The sequence below is a fragment of the Balaenoptera musculus genome, chromosome 6 (assembly GCF_009873245.2).
Source record: "Balaenoptera musculus isolate JJ_BM4_2016_0621 chromosome 6, mBalMus1.pri.v3, whole genome shotgun sequence".
Taxonomy (NCBI): Eukaryota; Metazoa; Chordata; class Mammalia; order Artiodactyla; family Balaenopteridae; genus Balaenoptera; species Balaenoptera musculus.
This window is the reverse complement of record NC_045790.1, coordinates 6,747,893-6,769,588: the sequence shown is the minus strand read 5'-3', so window position 1 is coordinate 6,769,588 and position 21,696 is coordinate 6,747,893. Positions and strand designations below refer to the sequence as shown.

General features: G+C 39.1%; 1 long non-coding RNA gene across 1 annotated transcript; it reads right to left on the bottom strand.

Moving 5' to 3' along the window:
- Positions 1-1,351: 1,351 nt before the first annotated feature.
- Positions 1,352-6,525, bottom strand: LOC118897215. The gene is made up of 3 exons (XR_005020372.1): positions 6,305-6,525; positions 4,792-5,730; positions 1,352-1,439 (listed from the first exon to the last, which is right to left on the bottom strand). It is a non-coding gene; the product is annotated as an uncharacterized LOC118897215 (long non-coding RNA).
- Between the last annotated feature and the right edge of the window lie 15,171 nt (positions 6,526-21,696).

Genomic DNA, 21,696 nt, shown 5'->3' with positions numbered 1-21,696 from the left:
TACCTTAAAATGTATCTTATATAAATAGCTTTAAATAAATCTATAATGTTATAGGTGTGGAGCCCTATATCAAGGGCACAGGACAAAAATCTCCGGAATTAACTTAGCCCCCATAGCAACTGTTGCCATGGGCTTTCCTGACCTAAACGGGACAGCCCTCGAGTCCATATTAGGTAAAATATTCACCATGTAGCAACCACATAGCATCCTGACCAATCACCTAATGCCATCCTGCCAGCAGGAATTTTCTTTGTCTTGAGGCTATAAAAGTTGGCTACTAGCCTACAAAGGGGGTCGACTCTTCCTAGTCTATCAGGAAGTCGGACCCTGTGTTTGCACCGCCCCTCACTAACTCTCTCTTTGTTCTCAATAAACTCACCCTCTTCTAAAATACTTTGTGTCTGGAAACTCTTCTTCCAACCCACGCACGGACCACAACAATAGGGTACCTCTATTTAGTGGTTGAGAAAAAAAAAATATTAAATTTGCAGGGTGGAGGGGGAGTCTTAATTTCCTTAATTGAATTTTTCAGTGAAAACCCTAATGTAGATAATTTTTTTCAAAGCTATTTTTCTTAATAAATGAAGCAGGGCTCCCAGTGCAGCAAAACTAAAAATATGTTGGCACTGAAAAAAGATTAAGAGACTGGATAATGCCATTGAAATATTCAACCCAATTTTATAAAATTATAAACATAATTTAAAATATTTGCAGTACCATTTAAAATACAAGTGATTATGTGATGATTTCAGTCTAATTTTGCCCTATCTGTTTATAAATTTGGGATACTGAAGCGGTCTGTTTAAGTCATTTCACAAATTAAGTATCATTTGTAAATAGCTTTTTACTTACATTAGAATTTCAGAACTCAGTTTACCGGTGCTCGGGAAAAATGACCGGATCCAGGATCACAAATGTCATCGTCCCTCTGTCCCTTCCCTCTTGGTAGCGTCTCTATTAGGCAGCTCTCTCCATCTGATGGCTCCCAGGATCCACCCCTGATTCTCACCAGCTTCCAGTCTGGCCAAACAAGAAACTGCTTTTGGTGAGAGTTCATTGGCCTATCTTAGCTTATGTGCCACCTATTGAGACATTCCTTGTGGTCAGAGAGATGGCTTCTCTGCTTGACCGAAACCAGATGACATGCTTCCCCCAGAGCTGGTCAAGTTGGAGAGTCGGGGGGACAGGAGAGGTGGGCAGGAAGTTGACCTGAACCCTATGGACTAAGAAAAGGAGAGGGATAGTTTCCAAGAGGAAAGGGGGTGAACACACACGAGGTAACCAAAACAATAGGTGGCCACTCTGGAGGAAGACAAAGAAAGAGTGAGCAAAGGATGAGTTATGCCTTAATCCTTTGGATACATTTTCAAAGATGATCACGGTTCCTGTAATATGCTGAGACCCATGTTTTCAAACTGTGTCACACTGGGTAGGATATGCTAGAAGAAAAGAGAAGAAAATGAAAAGAAAATATAGCAGGCATCTCATGCATATATGATTGTACTTATCCTCAATATAAAATATATTTCTTATTGTGAATCAAAGTGGAAAAGGGTTGAAAAGCTACTTGCTTTAATAATGGCTGTAATCTTTCCCTCTAGATTTCCTTTTTTGAATTTCTGACTGTATTATCATTTTAATTCTAGGGCTCCATTCAAATTTATTAGCACCATTTCTAACACCTCTTACTAAAATTTCCTCCTCAGCATATAGTTATGTAACAGAGAAGAGCAAACCTGACTCCTTATTAAGCCTTTCTGTTTAGTTCTAACGTTTGTGTTCTGTTGCCTGTGCTTCGTCATGCTGGCTCTGCACCTTTTAGAAAAGAATACACAGGACAGCCCATTCTCAAGGCTCTGACCTTTGAAGGTGTAACACTTTTCCATTCATTTAGAGATAAAAAGTTGCACAACAGAGAATAACATTTGTCTTGTTGGAGGTTTATTGAAACATTGTAACCAGACCTAACAGGACAGCTGCAAGAACAAAGGATTCCGGCACCAAGACGTCTGCAACAACCAGCCACACCCCCTTTCCCTTTTAGTAAAAGAAGCCTGAAATCTAACTCGGGTAAGATGGTTCTTTGGGACACGAGTCCAGCATCATCGCGGTCTGCTGGCTTTCCAAATAAAGTCGTATTCCTTGCCCCAACAAGTCGTCTCTCGATTTATTGGCCTGTCCTGTGGTGAGCAGTACAAGCTTGGACTTGGTAACAGTTACACAAAATATTAATAGGGGTTTCTAGGTTTAACTTTGAAACGTTAAAATATCTCCCCCTCCCCCCAGTTTTCAAGTAACCCTTCCAATACATATATTCACTCATTCAACAAATAATCACTGAAAAGTTATTTTGTTGGGAAGTTTATATACGCAAGTTGTGTTATATATTGTGTTCTATGTAGCCATTAGTGCACACATATATTGATTAGGGTCCTATCTGGAAAACAGCATTCAAGTCTGAAGGACTCTAATATGAGGAACCAGTTACAATGGTACTGGAAGAACTGAGGAGCCAAGCATGGGATGATGAGGTAATCCAGCACCAGCAGGAAGGCACCACCACCTCTAGAACTGGTGGGGTGCAGGGTAGCAGCTGCACCAGGAACCACCAGGGAGGCTGCCATGCGAAGTTGGGACTACAGAGCAGGGGCTGTCCTGTGGGCGTTAGGGATGCCACCTGCCCTGCCAGGGATGCCACCTTAAATGAAAGTAAGAGGAAATCTCCCATCTGCCTGCCCTTCAGTATCCTGTCAGTGTCTCCCAGCTGAGAAGGGGGTCAGGAAAATGTAGTTCGCAGGGTCAGCCCCTTGTGATACAGAGCCCAGCAGTGTAGTGGAAAGGAATGGATTTGAGAATAAATAGGCAAATGACAGGCATGACATACATTGGACATTTTCCCTGCTACAGTCATAGATTTGAGCTTTAGCACCAACTTGCTTTTAAAAGTCATGAGTGAAGATATCACTCTAACTCCATAATAATATAATGGTGCAATATTCTGGGGTCTGATTCCACAATAGCTAGTGACCTTACAGTCATCGTGCATGTATGTAACAGCCTATGCATTTAGGCGTACAGATGCATGAATTTATTATTAATTCCTATCATTCATCCTTAAGATCATTTGTCTTCTTTGTCTTATACTCAAGAAATACTGTCTCTCCATCACTGTATAGATGCTGTGAAGGATACAATGATATTAAAACACGTTGACTGTCATTAAATCCTATCACATTTTTGGGTTCAACCTCCTGAGTTTAAATTGTAAGAGGATAAACTGGTAAATTCCTAGATTTAGGTTGCCCTAAAGCAATTGAATGCTAATCAGACACCATTATCTAAAATCTAAATGTATAAGCTTAAGTAAATTTTTATTTCTTTGCCCTTAAATTTATATATGTGTGATATAGAGAGAGAAACATATAGATATAGATATAAATTTGCTCCTGGACCCACAAAGTAATTTATAGAACTTTGTGTACTTTGTAATCATTGAGTATGAGTAGCAGAGGATTCAGATAAACCTTGAAATTCATGACTTCACACAATAGAGTTGTTTTTCTTTGCTCACACAGAGTCCAATGCTGGTATTCAGTGAGCATATTTCCACGAGGTGGTTTAGGCTGCTTCGCCTTGTGGCTCCACCGTCTAGAGCTTTGCAGTCATTCAATTCCAGCCAGTGGACTGGAGAAGAAAACATGGAGAACGTATACCTGCTTCTTAAACATTTCAGCCCGAAAATAACATTCATTATTTTACTCATAGCCCACTGGTGAGAACTAGTCTAAAAGTCCTATCTAGATGCTGAGAAATGCAGACACATACATGCCTCCCAGAAACAACTCTACACAATAGAAAGGGCGCATGAATTTTCAAGGGACAAACACATCTTTTGTCTTTGCCACATCTACTGTCTCTATAAATCCCGTGTTCCTCACACTGAATACATTCACTCCCACTCCAGGGAAACATCCTAAAATCCCATGCAGTTACTATACCCAACTCAAATCCAGATCTCCAATAGCGGCCCTGCCCTCTCCTTTAGGACACTGTGGCTTCTCATGATCAAGGGACGATTTATCCGACCTGAGCACACACTCTATAGTCATGAGCACAGAGAGAATCTACAATCAAATCTCTCATTTAGAAAAGGGAAGAATGGGATCACTGGTCAATAGCCCTGGTACAAGCCTACAAGTAGGCATTGTGAGGTCTCTGCCCTGAAGTGGGGACTTTCTTGACTTTCCTACAGTCTTCAATTTGGGATTAATGATTTCACCATTGTGCCGGAAGGGGGAGGTGGAGGGGGGACTCTGGCTTTTTTGCTGTATTATCCTCTGTGGTTTGTTTGTTTTTTGGGGTTTTTGGGGTTTTTTTGGTACCAGATCTTCTGGGAAGTGATGTAGTTTTCACACACGCTATCCTGTCAATGCAAGTTTCAAAACCCAAGGTTTACTTTAAGTCTTAAACAGTTAAAGGCTTTTTCAGTCTGGCGTGTGATTTCCTTAGCTGAGCAATTCAAAAAAAAAGAGTAGGCTTCTGATCTATTTGCTTCCAGTTGATTTCATTTGCCTGAAAAACACCCAGATATCTTGAATAGTAATAATTACTAATCATAATCCTCCAGGCTGATGTATTTCTTTGAATCTCCTCCCCCCATTCCTTCTCTTCTTTCAACAAAAGGGTAGTTACACTGAGGTAAGCCAGCTTAGAGGGAACTCTACACTAGTAGTTTGTGGCAGAACTCTGCTTTAATGGATCTTTAATGCAGAAAACATTTCTGAATCTTACCTTTTCATATTTGGAGTCTAAAACCATTTGAGTTTTCAATCCAAAAGGCTCCAAATTTCTGGATTCTCTCTTCTCCTTTTCTTTCCATTTTTACTGCAAACTAACCTATATCAGCCTGAGCTTAACTCCTAGTTCTATTCCTTGCTAAATGTAACCAGAAAACACCAAAAGATACCACTAGCATTCCGTCTTCCAACCTCTTCATCTAGAAATCAGCCTGAGTAGGCAGGGGAGACAATATACTTGTCAAATGTTTCATCTTTGCTTAACAAGGTCCTCCAGTTTTGTAGCCTCACTAAGTACCCACCTACCTACTAAGCCAATGACACTGCTGGGAAGTGTAACAAAATGGCTATCCAAAATGTGTTGAATATCTTGCGTTTGCCCTCCCAGGTTGCTGATATATAAAGACTAACTACTCCTTTGCCTGTCAGCACCTGATTTGGTTCAGTCAACAGGAGGCTCTCAAAAGAGGTTGGAGGACCAGAGGAAAGTGAGGTCAGGGTATTTTTCCTTGGCTTCATTCCTGAGTTGTTGGTATCAGCATCTGTCTGGGAGTCCTTCCCCTATAGCTACTCACAATACAGCCTGGGAACCATTCTCTTCTCCAGGTCCTTGGTGGTAATAATCTCCTGCAGTTACTACCCCAGGGTCCTACACTCCCCCTTGCTATTTCCTTGAACACCACAGATAACTTTAAAAATAATTGTTTTACTCAGCTCTCTGCAGATTGCCCAGTTTGAGAGTGCCATTTCTCTCCTGCCAGAACTATAATAAACTCAAACTTATCAAATGACTATTAGCTAGAGCTGTTACTCTTTCACTCAGTAGCACCCTGTCAATGGAGCTTAAATTAGGTGAAACTGGGGTAAAACACCTCACACTACTGGTAGTAAAAGGAGAATTCATGAATAACAACTTCAGGAATAAAAACAGGTTCTGTAGAAAATGAAAAGATAGTACAAGGATATTATTAACAAATTGCAATAGTAAATTTGCATATTTACATTAAATGGGAAAATACCTAGAAATATACAACTTACTAAAATGGACACAAGTAGAGAAAGAAAATTGGATTAGTCAGATAACTACTAAAGAGATTGCAAACTAGCCTATTTATTTGATCTATAATTGGATACTTCCCATAAAGAAAGTCTTTACCCAGATGGCTTCACTGGTTAATTCTCTCAAATATTTAAGGAGGAAGCAATTCCAATGTTACGCTGACTCTCCCAGAATACAGAAGAAGCCAATTCCCAATTTATAACCTTGATTTCAAATACTGACCTTAAAAATAAAACAGCTATTTTACCGGCAAAAATGGGTTTATTCGGGACTAGCAGAGGAATAGCAATTCAGGAAAAGCAAGCTATGGAAAAAGCCATAGGCAAGTCCAATACACAACAAAGAGGAATGTTATTTTATAGAGAGAAAAGGAGCAAGATGGAAGGGGTTATTTTGAAAAAAGTCCATCAGAGAAAAGTGAGAGTTCAGGGTGATGACGGTTTCTCACCGGCTGAGTTACTGGGGTAGTCAATTTCTTGTAGGAGACACCATGTACATCTTTTCCTGTTGGGATCTGTGATGGATGATTCTTTCCTGTTGATGATTCTTCTGTTGGGGTCTGTAATTGACAATGCTTCCTGTAATTGACATCAGGTGGTACTGCCTGAGAGCTCCCCCTTCTGGCTTCCTGACTCCATCTTAGTGAGGTTTTCCTTTGTTAATTTTCACCAAAACTTGCCAAAGACATTATTTTAAAAAGTGTAGATCAATAACACTTGTGCCACAATAAACATAAATACAAAAATTCTAAATAAGTCAGCAAAAAACTCTTCCACATCAAAAAATAACAGAAATCAACAAGTTGGTTAATATAGTAATTAAATTTGGTCTAATATTCAAATTGAATCAGTGAAATTATCCTATTAACAAAATAACTTTAAAAATCATATGATCATTTTAATATATGCAGAAAAAATACAAGTATCCACAAAGTACAGCATATTAATATTGAAAAGTTTTTCAAAATCTTTTCTTCTGCAATTGGGAACAAATCAAGGATGCCCACTCTCTCTCCTTTTATTTTAAATTGTACTGATTGGTCAATCCAGTGCAATCAGGCAATGAAGGGAAATGGCATTGTAAAAAATTGGAAAGGAAAAGATAAAACTATCATTGTTTGCAATGGATGTGACTATCAATGAGCAAAAGTCTAAGAAATTTAAATTATTAGAATTAACGATGACTTCAGCGTTGTAGACTACCAAAAAATGGCCACAATTCTTTGCAGCTTCTGCCAATGAGAGGTGGAGTCTATTTCTCCAACCCTGAATGTGGGTTGGCCTTGTGACCTCCTTTGTCACAACAGTGCAGGAGAATCGATATTGTGTGATTTCTGGAGAGGTCTCTTCATGTTTCTGCTTTTGTGCATGGAATCCCGCCACCTCATGAACAAGCCCGAAGCTAACCTGCTGGTGGATAAGACCTCACACAGGGAAGAACCAAAACCCTCCTACTCGCCAGTTCCCAGCCATCCCCGCAGCCGGCAGCAGATACATGAGTGAGCCCCACTGAAAGGTTAGCCAAGCCTGACTCAAAGCAGCTGAGCCCAGCCCAAATCACCAACCTCCAGAATTGCAAGATAAATAAATTGTTGTTTTAATCCATGAATGTATGGGTTCTTTGTTATGCAATAAATGCTAACTAATGCAGGAAGGCTCTGAGAACAAAGAGAGTGTAGAAAAATATGAGAAATTCCTAAAAACAGAAAAAATATATATATAGTATGTTCAACAGCATAAAAATTACCAAGTAGCCTCTGGCTTTGATGGGCTTCAAGAAAGAAAGAAAGAAGGAGAAGAAGAAGAAGAAGAAAAGAGGAGAGGGGGAAATAGAAGGAAGAAAGAAAGAAAACTAAAAAAAGCTTGATTGAATGCAAAAAAAAAAAAAAAAATCGTCTCACTGATGGCATAGGAAAGCTATCCAGGCAATCGGAATTTAAGGGACCAAGATGCTGGAGAGAAGATAAACCCACTGAAATGAGCACGGTGTTTTTGCTATTTTCTGTTGAGACACCACCAATTTGTAAAAGCACAGAGATGCTTTTACTGAGCAGAGCATGGTTGCTAAACTGCAGAGAAGCAGAATAGAACAGACTTAAAGAGTTACATGGCGTGGAGAAATGGAGCTTAGGACTACCAAACAGCCAGGACGTAAGAGAAAAAGATCGTGGAAAGAAAGGATATACAGAAACGAAAGCCCGACGATCTGAGCCAGTTTCCCCCCCGAAGCCATTCGCAGCTTGGTTTGAGAGACAGGCAAGCTCGGTGAAAAGGTAAGCATAGCTCTCATCAGTATCACTACGTGAGGGAGAAAAAAGTAAGAGCCACTTCCCACTATGGTGGTGAGGTAATAAAAAATAGCCCAGGCTTTCATCTGAGGCCCCCAAAAGGTTATACTTTATAAGTAAGGGCAAACCAGAAATAGAGACCAGGCCTTATGAAGACTAAAACCCAGACTCAAATCAGCTTAATATCGTATTAGATTTAACTGATATACTATTATTCTCCTTGTCTGCCATACGCTATTAAAAACCTTCTCTGGAGAAAAATTATCAGCCAAAGCTTCCATAACTTTTCATATACAATTTCTAGCATTCCAATACAAATTAATACACATAAAAACAGACAGTGATAAAATAATATGTATTTTTAAAGACAGTCCCTAAGGGCCAGATATTGCAGTCATCAGAAATGGACTTTAAAATAATTATGATTAGTATATTTAAAAATTAGATGACAAGATTGGGAATTTTGCTAAAGAACTAGAAACAATAAAAGAAGAGTTCTAGAACTGAAAATACAATAACGGAAATTTAGAAAACGCTAGATGAAATTAAAGATTAGACATAGCTGAAGAGAGGATTTGTGAGTCTGATCTGTGAATAAGAAAATAGGTCAGCAGAAAGTGTCTAGACTGAAACAAAAAGAGGAAGGGGGATGAGAAATACGGAAAACAGTATAAAGGAAATATAGACCTTAAAACAGTCTAACATAGGTGCAATTAGAGTCCTAGAAAAGAAGGAAACAGAAATTGAGGTAGGAGCAATATTTGAAGCCAATGTTCAAGAATTTTCCAAAAGTAATTCAAGCTTCTGATTCAAGAATCAATACAAATGACAAGAAGAAAAGCACGCCTTGCCAAATAGATAGCAAAACCCACTGAAAACCAATGACCAGACGAAATCTTAAAACCAACCAGAGGGAAGCAAAGGAGCAAAAATAAAATTGGCAACTGACTTCTTACCAGTAACTGCCTAAGTCAGAAGACAATGAAATAATGTTTCAAAACAAACAAAAAACCTAGAGTTCTACGTGCAGAAAAAAAAAAAATCTTTCAAAATTGAAGGTGCAATAAAGATATTTCCAGAAAAAAAAAAAAAAAAAACAACTGGGAGAACTTATCACAACAGATCCACATTCAAAGAAATACAAGCAAGGAGTTTTTCAGGCAGCAGAAAGGATCCCCAGATGGAGGAAGAGAAATGCAGGGAGATATGAAGGATATTGGAAAAGGAAAGGGAAGTGAGGAAATAGAAATAAGTATTTATTTTATTAAGCAATGAAACTACTGACTTCCAGGATTTAACATATATGAAAGCACAAAAGTTAAGAGTAAATAGAGCTAAGGTGCTCTAAGGTATCTGTATTTTCTAAAATTTGGTTAAAAACCACTAATATTAGATATCAATAAATCAAGCACGCCTAGGGTAATATATAAGATAAATCATGTATAACTAGTAAGCTAATTGAGAAGAGATCTTAATAATAATAATTAGCTGATGAGTCCAAAGGAAAGAAGAAAAAACAGTATATATAATGGTGGACCCAACAGAACACAAATAGGTCTTTGAGTGAGCAAATCGTAATTTGTCATCCCACACTTCTCTTTACAACCCCCTTGGTTTCCCCCTGCAGTCAGGACAAAAATTCTCATTTGAGTTATTGTAAGGGAGACAGAATAGACATAGTTTTCTCCAAGGAACAGAACTGTGAGTAAGTGGAGGTCCAAGTGATGTGGTATACGGTACCATCAGAATTAGGATACTCCAAATTAAATACATTTGCGCCGGAAGCAGACAACTCATTGCTCACTGAGATGATGGATGCTGATACCAGTTAGCCACCCGCTAGGGATATTGTGCACAGCATTTCTGCCTAAGTGGGAAATTGGAACAGAAGAGCTTTAAATCTCTTTTAACTTTGTTTCTATTCTATGCCCTATATAATGGTCTTCGCAGTTTAGTTTATACAAAGTAAACACCATCCATGGTAATGTTGATACTTTCCTTAGTCACAAAAGGTCATTATGGTATTCCTGCACTATTTTGCTTCCTTTCTAACTTTTTTAATGTCTGGTTTCCCCTATCTGTTTAATAGATGAAGTATTTGGTAGGAGGCTTTCCAGAACTGTGTACCTCCTTTGCTGCTTCCCCATCCTACAGCCGGGTGCCTACTTCCAGCCTATGGCAGGGACCTTTTCAAATGAATCACAGCGGCTGCCTAATTTTGGATAAATCCAAAGACTACTTTATTCTGATTGCGCGGCACAAGGCTCACAAAATGTTAGTTGATAAATGGCCTGCTCCATTCTTCCTGCCCATGGGGATGGGAGGGGGGAGGTTCTCCTGGCAAGGTGGATGTTTTGAGCACCGTTTTCTTAAGTAAACTTTATCACCCTTATCTGATGGCTGCTCAAGTATTATGGTAAAAATGATTTTTTTGGTCACTTCCTATGTCTTACCAGTGAGGGGATGTTGAAAGTTTACAGGAACAACACAAGCAGACACCTAGGGTTTTATGGGGATGGACATGCTGCCTTGTATGAAACTGAGTCAGGAAGTTGGATCTTTCTAGTCTTTGATCTTTTGTTTTCCTCATCCCTCTGACCCACTTCCACTGCCCCAAATCAAGTTCTCATAACATCCTACATGTGCTAATGTATTTTTACTTTTCTCATTAACTGCTCTTAAGTCCCCAGTGTCTGTCCTAGTCTATTAACCCGAAATACTGATTTGGTGTAACCTAACACACGCTCTAACTGGGTCACTCCCCAGCTCAGAACCTTCTGCCTTCTGTTTCCAGAGGCATGAAGTCCAGATCTCCAGCCGAACATTCCAGACCTTTCCCAATCTGACCACCACTCACCAGTCCTGCCTTATCTGAGCTCATCCTTATCAAATTATAGGCTTCCCCAAATCCAGCCCCACCCCATCCCAGCTTTTGCTTATTCTCTTTCCTTTTTATCCTCATCTGTAAATCTTCCCTATATTGAAAGGAGAAGGAGAATGTGCCAGGGGATGCTTTGGATAGAATTCCTGCACGTGGAAGAAAATTAAAATTGGGGGTGGGGGAAGGGATGATGGAAGTTTTAGGGTAAAGATGCTAGGAAGAAAATTTGGATACATTTCAGAGAAACATGGTTTTCATATTTAGCCTAGTATAAAAGCATAAGGAATCGATTTCTGAATTATCTGCATACAGATGTTTGTAATCACTGTTGATGCAGATGCAACTGAACAATGAATAAGCTTTTCTTATTATAATCACAGCACCTAAGACAGAAAAGCAGGCCTTTCCATGGTGCCCAATACCTCGCTGGTTAAGTGCTTATCACATAGTTAAGTGCTTTTTTACTTGCTGGTTCACCTGAACTGTTTAGTGGTGAGGGGTGATCAGTCATAACCCGAAACGGCCCAGCCACCGTAGGGCTTTATCCCTGACAATTCTTTCTTTGTGTTCTAAAACGTCTAAAACAAGTCAGGCACCAGGGTTGCTGGGTTGCTTTGTCTCAGCATCATTTCACACACAGGATGACAGAGTCCTGCTTAGTCCCTGCTTCCCATTATCTTTTTCATCTAATTACCAGTTGTGGTGAGTGACTAATGAGGATTGCTGAACTCCAAGCAAGCCTATTTTTCTTGTCATTGCTGTAAAATATTCAAAACTTAAAAAAAAAACAAAAACTAAGCAGAATAGCACTATTTGGAGAGCTCTACACACACAGACACGCAAATGCACAACTTGATTGGGTAGGAAGCCAGAAAGAAGAGAAATGGCAGATTTCCAATAAAACTTTCTCATTTTTTAAATAATTCTTATTGGAGTCTAGTTGATTTACAATGTTGTATTAGTTTCTGCTGTATAGCAAAGTGAATTAGTTATACGTATACATATATCCACTCTTTTTTAGATTCTTTTCCCATATAGGTTATCACAGAGTATCGAGTAGAGTTCCCCGTGCTATACAGTAGGTCCTTATTATCTATTTTATATATAGTCGTGTGTATATGTCAGTCCCAGTCTTCCAATTTATCCTTCCCTCCCCCTTTCTCCCCTTGGGAACCGTAAGTTTGTTTTCTACATCTGTGACTCTATTTCTAAGACTTTCTCTTTTAATAGGCTCCTCATTTTTAGAGGTTTCTAAGGCAAATGCTAGTATCTTGTTTCATGGACCTCTTCTTGGCTCCTTAAGCATTTTATAGAAAAGGGAAGAGGCTGAGTCAGCCCGAGTAATTCTCAGTCATAAGCTTCCCTGAGTCCACCCCTGCTTGTGTTCTCCCCCTTTACACTGAAACAAAATGTAAATAAAGGGGAAAACTAGCCCTTCTTTAAACTCCCCCTTGTTTAACTTATAGTCAGTCAACCCTGTTGTGTTTCAGCTTATTTGTGACAAATCTTACTTTAATGACATTTCAACCTGCATGTAAAAAACTAAAGCAATAAAGTACTTTTCTATTCTTTCCTGTCCCTCTATCTCAAGAAAGAGACAATCTTGCTTTACTTTAATTTAGTGCTCTGTTACAGTCTAAACCAGTCCTTTCTACCCATAGAAGAGAAATTTGTAAGGAAAGTTAAATAATTTTCTTAGGGCTCTGAACTAGGATATTTCCTGAGTGAGTTTTTAAATTTAAATTACATTTAATGTTGTAAATTCCAAGAATATTAATAGATCTACCTTCAGTTCACATACGTTTATTGAATAACCTCCTTGTTTCAAGCACAGTCCTAGAAACCAAGCAGCCAAGGATGAATAAGTTATGTGTCTGCCTTCAAGGAGCTCACAATCATGTTTGGGAAGCAAACATGTAGAGGAAAAAATTACAATTCCATGCTATAAAGATTGTAACAGATTTCTGTACAAGGTGGATGGGAATATTGTAAGGGAAACTCTGCTTGGGTGTGTCAGGGAAGGAGAGACTTCATAAAAAGGAGACACTTGAGCCCAGCCTTGACAGATTTTTAAGAATTTGGAGGAAGATGTTCCAAGGAGAGGGAAAGTGCATAATTGGTTCAGCAAACTAAAATCAGTTCCTTATGATTTCAGCATAAAACTTAGGGTTGAAAGCTGGTGTAAAGCATCCTGTGTGTCATTCTAAGAGGTCTGCACTTTATTTTGGCAGTTGGGGACCTTTCCTGGACGTTGAGAAGAGGGAATGTGGACTTATTTGTGTTTGAGAAGATGAGCTTGGGGTGGGTTCAGAATGGAATAGATAAAAGCTGACCTGAAAATCTGCGTAACTAAGTGGGAAAATATCACAAAATTCCATAGGAGAGATGATAGAGGCTTCAGTACATGCAGTAACCATGGAGATGAACAGGTAAACACAGACAGGGGCACAGTTAGGAATCAGAATCAGCAGTGCCACGTGAGAAATGAGCAGTGACAAGGAAGGCAACTCAAAGTTTAAAAAACAAAGTTTATAAAAGCATCATCAGAGTCACTGAAATGCAACGGTAATATCAGCAACTTTGAACCAGAATCATTCTTTTCAGCACAGTTTGAAATTGATTATTTCCTCCATAGCCACATGAGGCAGGGCTCAACTATCAAATCTACTTATTTTTTTTTTTTAATATATTTATTTATTTATTTATATTTATCTTTGGCTGTGTTGGGTCTTCGTTTCTGTGTGAGGGCTTTCTCCAGTTGCGGCGAGCGGGGCCCACTCTTCATCACGGTGCGCGGGCCTCTCATTATCGCGGCCTCTCTTGTTGCGGAGCACAGGCTCCAGACGCGCAGGCTCAGTAGTTGTGGCTCACGGGCTTAGTCGCTCCGCGGCATGTGGGATCTTCCCAGACCAGGGCTCGAACCCGTGTCCCCTGCATCGGCAGGCAGATTCTTAACCACTGCGCCACCAGGGAAGCCCCCTACTTATTTTTAATAAATAGGGAAATGGACAGATCTGGGAAAAAAGGATGGCAGGTCAAGAGTGAAACAGTGTCTCATCACTCCCATCCTGGAGAGGTTTTCTGATTCTCATAGTTACTATTATTAGAGATGATAGTGTCTCCAGTTTGTGTTTCACAAATTACATTTCTGCAGAAGAGATTCTAGGGAAAAACATGAGTTTGGGCTCCTGGTTTCAAGAGAAAAAAATTATAAGGACACCAAGGTGTCTTCCAGAAGTCAAGGGCAGGAATGCAGCTGACGGCGGGCAGGAACAGCTGGGATCAAGAGCTCCGAATACCGGCCCGGCCCACTCCTTCTCGTCTACTTGAATCTTCTCTCTGTTCCTCTCTCTGAAGACTTGCTTTTATCAATGTCAGATTTCATCTTCTCTGAGGGCATTAATTATTTTTCAAAGAAAGGACAAATTATAGACACTGGGATTCTCTTAAATTGATATTCAATTTACTAAAGTAAAAAATTCTAAAACTTAGTTTCCCTTAAGCCCTTAATCATATATATATCTATATACACCATATACTTGTATTTATAAATTTAGTAGAATTTAACAATAACTTTCAAATTGGTCTTTGACTGCTCTTTGAGTCACTCAAGTTACAGAACTCACTAAACACGCAGGCTTCTCACAAATTAGTTAATTGAATTGCCTTCAACATTTTAGATGCGTTCGTAAGATTAATACATTTGTTGCCTGATCTGACAAGTGAAGTTTCCCCCAAGTACTTTCTCAAGTATTTCTACTCCTGTAGTAAACCTAATATATTAAATTCATAAATATGATAAATCTGAAGTCCCCTCAAGCATCTCAGCAGTCTTTACAATCTTAGGAAAAAAGTCTCTCTTGTTTTGCAACATACATCCCAAGTTCAAATCAGTTCTTTAATTATGATTTTAAATTAGAATTAAAAAACCTCAACTGTCAGATTCTCCAACAAGCTAAATGTGGTAGCAACCTTTAAGCTGGCCCCCCGTGACCCTCCCCTCCTGGTGGTATTCACATTCTTGTGCAATACTCTCCCCTCGGAGGGCTGGCATTTAGTGACTTCTAGTGGATAGAATGCAAGAGAAGTGATGCTATGTTACTTCCAAAATGAGTTTATGAAAACACTGCCTTCTGTCTTTGGTGACCTCCTACCTCTCTTGCTCGCTCACTCTGAGGTAGCCAGCTGCTGTGTTGTGAGCTTCCCTATGGAAGACCCACGTGGCAGGGAACAGAGGGCAGCCCTCAGGCAACAGCCAGTGAGGAGCTGGGACAGTCAGATCAACAAACCACGAGGAACTGAATCTCGTGAGCAACCAGCTGAATGAACTTCGAAGCAGAACCGCCCTCTCCCTGCCCTCAGTTGAGCCTTCAAATGAGACTGCAGCCCCAGCTGACACCTCAATTGCAGCCTTGAAGAGACTTTGAGGCAGAGGTATTCAGCAGAGCTGCACCTTGATTCCTGATCTACAGAAACTGTGAGATAATAAATATTTGTGCCTTTAAGCTCAAAGTCTACTGATTTAAATGTTAATGTTTAATGTTTAAATGTTAATCACATCTAAGAAATGCCTTCACAGCAACATCTAGACTGGTGTTTGACCAGACAGCTGGGCACCATAGCCAAGTCTCAAGCTGACATATGAAATCAACCATCATAGCATCAATAAATAATTTACATATATTAAAACTATAAATAATTTATTACCAAATATGAGCATATTTTTCCTACCTTAATACCAAAGTATGTACTTAACCATGTCTATATTTAACTTTAAACCTCTTCAAGGAGATTGTTTTGTTATTCAGAGAAGAACTGGTATTGTCATCTCAGTGTGTCAAGGTTGCTAGTGACCTGTGTGATTTGGGGTCAGGATGAAAGGTCTGGGGCAGCAGACATACAGACTGATACCGTTCCTGCCTCTGAAAGCAGGCTTCAGACATTCCTTTAGCTTATATTTCCATCTGATTTGGATAAATGGAATTTTGCCACCTGAGGCTTTAGCTACATTTTTTTCACCACTTAATCAGGTTTTGTATTTTTTTGTTTGTTTCCTTTTAGATTTAGGTATATCTGTTGGAGCTTGCATATCCTTCATGATTTTGTTTGACTCAAATACCACAGTAGTAACTGCATCCTGGCTTGTCCTGTCCACAGAGTAGAAAATATGGCCACTAATAGCTCCCATGCTTCTACCTTTATACCTACATGTCTGGCATTCTGAAAGATATTGACTTCATTTCTATTTCTAAAACTCTTTTAAGGATTCCAGTTGATCTGGTTCAGGTATGTCCTATCCAATGAAAAAAGACACACAGCCAGGGCCCGATAGGCAAGGGCCAAACAGTACATTCTAAGCTTGGCACGTGATTTAAGTTTCATCTGAACAGCATGTTTTACTCTGTAGTCTGTATTAAGAATTCTAAAAAGTAACTTGCTGGGATAAGGTCTAAAAGCAAACAAGGAATGATCCTACAGATAAGAATTCTAGGCACTAGAGGAAGATAAAGAGGTACCTTTAGATGTAGAGACTCTGGTAGCCATAAAGTTGGGGAGTGGAGCATGGCTGCTCTAGGTCTACCTGTCAATACCAAGCAGAAAAATACTTATTTGCTGCTTTCTGCTACCTGGATTGTCTTAAATATTTGAACATGATGATCTGAAAGTTGAAGACAGGTTTTCTTCTTCCTTTTCCCTTCACTGTAATAAAGTAAGAGCTATCGTAAGGACATCACATTAAAATTTCTAACGATTGATTTTTAGAAGACATAGTAGCAATAGAATCAAGAAGAGAAATGAGAATAAAGGAAATAGATTCCTAGGCAACTCTTTAAGCACTGAATGGGTTCTTTCCTCAGAATTACCTTTGTATAAATAGGAGACACATACATGCCCTGCATTCAGTCTCAGGATGGGCACACAAATCTTACAGCAGTTATGTGGAATTCATAACTTTGGCTGGCTACCATCTTTTCCTCTTAAATTAATCATATGCGGCATCTCAGAACTTACCCACACGGCTGGGGGCTAGAAGTGTCATTTAACCATGTGCTCCTTGGAATCTCTCACATGATTAAGTATGTATATCCAGTTCTAAGAAGGAGTAAAGATTTGGTTACTAGAGTAGAATGGGGCTTTCTTCAATCTTGAGAAATAAAAACGAAGCTGGAAGAATCAGCCTCCCTGACTTCAGACTATACTACAAAGCTACAGTAACCAAGACAGTATGGTACTGGCACAAAAATAGAAATACAGATCAATGGGACAGGATAGAAAGCCGAGAGATAAACCCATGCACATACGGTCACCTTATCTTTGATAAAGGAGGCAAGAATATACAATGGAGAAAAGACAGCCTCTTCAATAAGTGGTGCTGGGAAAACTGGACAGCTACATGTAAAAGAATGAAATTAGAACACTCCTTAACAGCATACACAAAAATAAACTCAAAATGGATTCGAGACCTAAATGTAAGGCACACACTATAAAACTCTTAGAGGAAAACATAGGCAGAACACTCTATGACATAAATCACAGCAAGATCCTTTTTGACCCACCTCCTAGAGAAATGGAAATAAAAACAAAAATAAACAAATGGGACCTAATGAAACTTAAAAGCTTTTGCACAACAAAGGAAACCATAAACAAGACAAAAAGACAACCCTCAGAGTGGGAGAAAATATTTGCAAACGAAGCAACTGACAAACGAAGCAACTCCAAAATATACAAGCAGCTCATGCAGCTCAATATCAAAAAACAAACAACCCAAAGAAGATATACAGATTGCCAACAGACACATGAAAGAATGCTCAACGTCATTAATCATTAGAGAAATGCAAATCAAAACTACAATGAGGTATCCCCTCACACCAGTCAGATGGCCATCATCAAAAAATCTACAAACAATAAATGCTGGAGAGGGTGTGGAGAAAAGGGAACCCTCTTGCACTGTCGGTGGGAATGTAAATTGATACAGCCACTATGGAAAACAGTACAGAGGTTCCTTAAAAAACTAAAAATAGAACTACCATATGACCCAGCAATCCCACTACTGGGCATATACCCTGAGAAAACCATAATTCAAAAAGAGTCATGTACCACAATGTTCACTGCAGCACTATTTATAATAGCCAGGACATGGAAGCAATCCAAGTGTCCATCAACAGATGAATGGATAAAGAAGATGTGGCACATATATACAATGGAATATTACTCAGCCATAAAGAGAAACAAAACTGAGTTATTTGCAGTGAGCTGGATGGACCTAGAGTCTGTCATACAGAGTGAAGTAAGTTGGAAAGAGAAAAACAAATACTGTATGTTAACACATACATATGGCATCTAAAAAAAAAAAAAGGTTCTGAAGAACCCAGGGGCAGGACAGGAATAAAGACGCAGATGTAGAGAATGGACTTGAGGACACGGGGACAGGGAAGAGTAAGCTGGGACGAAGTGAGAGAGTAGCACTGACATACCTACACTACCAACTGTAAAACAGATAGCTAGTGGGAAGCAGCTGAATAGCACAGGGAGATCAGCTCGGTGCTTTGTGACCACCTAGAGGGGTGGGATAGGGAGGGTGGGAGGGAGACACAAGAGGGAGGGGATATGGGGATATATGTATACGTATAAATGATTCACTTTGTTATACAGCAGAAACTAACACAACATTGTAAAGCAATTATACTCCAATAAAGATGTTAAAAAAAAAAAAAAGAAAGGAGCTTTCTTTGCTGAACTAGATATGAGTCACATACAATTTTCCTGTTTGACAAGCAATTAACTCAATACCTCTGTTTTCCTGTTCATTTGTCAAAAAGTTGAAAGAACGCACTCCACATAAAGGAACTTGGTGAATAATATTTGGTTACATGCTTAGAATTGATTCCACTTTGGCAAATTGCCCTCAGATTCTCTTTGGAAATGTCCCTCACTCAGTACGCCATCCGCCATGCGCTTTGGACGGATTGACTCCATCCCAGCTCCAAGCTATATTATTTCTTCCCCACTTAAAACAAAGGTGGGTTCAATAGAGGCTTTCACCCAAACCCAGATCAATCAGCATTTGGTTTCTTCCTGGCCACAGTGATTGGCCCAATCAGAGTAAATCTCAAGACTTTTATTAAATGGTTATAGGAGTGACAATCTCTCTCCCCTTGGATGTGAATCAAGTAACATGTTGCCCTGGTTGTTACTGGCAGCCATTCTGAGAATGTGATGGGAACCAGAGTGAGAATGGGATGAAGCCAGCATGCAGAGGAGAGCACAGCCAAGGGAATCACAGAAAACTGGGAGACCGCCTTAATCAAAACACACCCGGACTTCTCAGACATGGGAGCCAGTAAATCTGTTTTGTTATTTATGCTAATTTGTGTTGGAGGTCTGTTACTTACAACCAAAAACATCCCAACTAATACATAAATCATCTGGGAAGGTGGACTTATCCAGAGAGCAAATACTAGAATACAGCAAAGGTTAAATTAATCACTACTGTTTATTTTCACTCACTGCAGCATTTCATGAATTCAAGAATATTAGATGGAAAGAAACTAAGTTTATCAGGACCAAGCACTCCTTTGATAGTATATATATGTGGTCATCAATTCAAGTGCTTTTTAATAAATGTTGGATGCCAACTTTGAAAGTCTTGTTTGAAAAATATGGCCAGAAAGGGGAGTGCGCCATTGGGAGGTTGCTTCATCTAATATGTTCTCTCTACTAACCAGCTTCTCTATTCTATAAAATACCCAACATTAGTCATGCTTTCAAAGATAAAGCTTTGAAAGATCTTACTATTCAAAATTATAATCTTAGATGGGCAAAGTAGGGGCAATTATTTATTACTTAACAACTCAGCAGGCATTACCTTATCAGATTAGCTCCAGCAGAGAAATAACCCTCAGGAAATGGAATACAAACGTTATTAGGTGGAGGAACGGGGTGGGAGAGAGTTTTGGATCTTGCGAGCCTACAGGGGAAAGGCAGGTCTCAGGGGAGACCAGATCATAAGGAAGGGGTGAGGAAAGAGTAGTAAAGTGACAAAGAGTATTCAAAAACCTAACCTCACTTTCTGTAATTTTCTCCAGAGCCAGTCTATGTAGAGAACGTTGATAAATGATATCTTAATATTTGGACTATGTATGTCTATATTTGAGTATGAGCCCTGACACCAACAATTGGCAAAGTCCTAAGAACATGTCCTTGAAGTAGAAGAGGGTTCAAGCCAAAAACCTGCTACAAACAAACTGAACCAATTCCACATTTTTAAACCTGAGGCTTCGCCTTCCTACCCCCTTTCCCCACCCCCTCACTTCACCTGACGCTGCCAGTCAATGACTTTCTTGGCAATCTGTCCTTACAAGATATTGACATGATTTCTCTGCTGCACTTTCCATCCAAACTGGAAAGGAACCAGCTTTGCGAAAAACTTCTACTTGTCTCACCGGACAAAAAGCAATGATTAACTACTAGAATTGCAACCAGACATAGTTAAAAGCTAGTTCAGCTTTCATTGAATAAACTTTGCTTTTCCAAAAGAAATGGGGTCCTTCTTTTTCCTTCCATTCTGTTATCTATCCACTACATCTTTAACTGCCTTTTTGTAACATATCAAATAAAAGGTCATTTGATTTAAGGGAGGTTTCCAAATATTTATGGAGTAGCTTGAAAGAAGAATGTCTATAAAATCAGTTTGGGAAAACCATTTTTTTCCCTACAGATAAAAGACCTTAAAAAAATATGTTTTAATTTCTTTCTAACCAAAAGAGAGAGAGAGATTATATTAAGGTATAAAACTACAACCTGACCACTTGGTATTGAGTTAATATTTTATATAGAAAAATGATAACAGTAACAAAACTCTCTGGTGTGTAAAATTAGAATATTAAGAAAAACTAATGCCATGTACAATTTTTGGAAGTGAAAACTCCTGTCCTATATATCTGGTTTATGGTTTGCTTTCAGGAAGAAAGGTATACCATTCAAGCCTCATTTGAACCATGGTACCAATTTACCAGTAGATTAATGTCATATCGTCTTATTTTTGAGATTCTGACCTTTTATTTTGTTTAGTCGGGAAATATTTAAACTTACACTGTTTAGGCTTCTAGGTTTCACATCAGCTGGTTTGCCAGTAGCCTGTTCTCCTCCATAGGCGTTCTCGTAGAAGCCTGGTAGGATATCAAAGTTTATCAAGCCACAAGATCCACAGAGTCTAAATTTTCCCTCATTTCTCCCCAACCCACCCACTCCCACCCTAGAAATTAGTAATGCAATCCAGAGGGGAACCTTGAAGTTACTAAATCAGATAGAGGGCAGCAGAGAATCCTAGACTCAGCAGAAAGATCTATTTAAATTGGTTTATAAATCTCTAAAAAAAATTTCTAAGAATGATGCTGAAAAATTAATATTTAGAAAGTTCGTTAGTACACCATTCTCATGATGGCCCCTGTGATCAGTTGATAATTATACTTTATTCTTATAGCCAAAGGATCTGAATCCAACTTCTAGAAAATACATGAAGTAGTTATCAGAAAGAACTTGAAATAATGGTATAAGGCAAACTGAGGAACTTATTTTTTGTTTCCCTCTGAAAATGTCTACCTCAAAGATAGAAGCTTTGATTGTGTAAATGACAGCCTTAAAATATGACATTTGCTAAAATCTTAGAGAA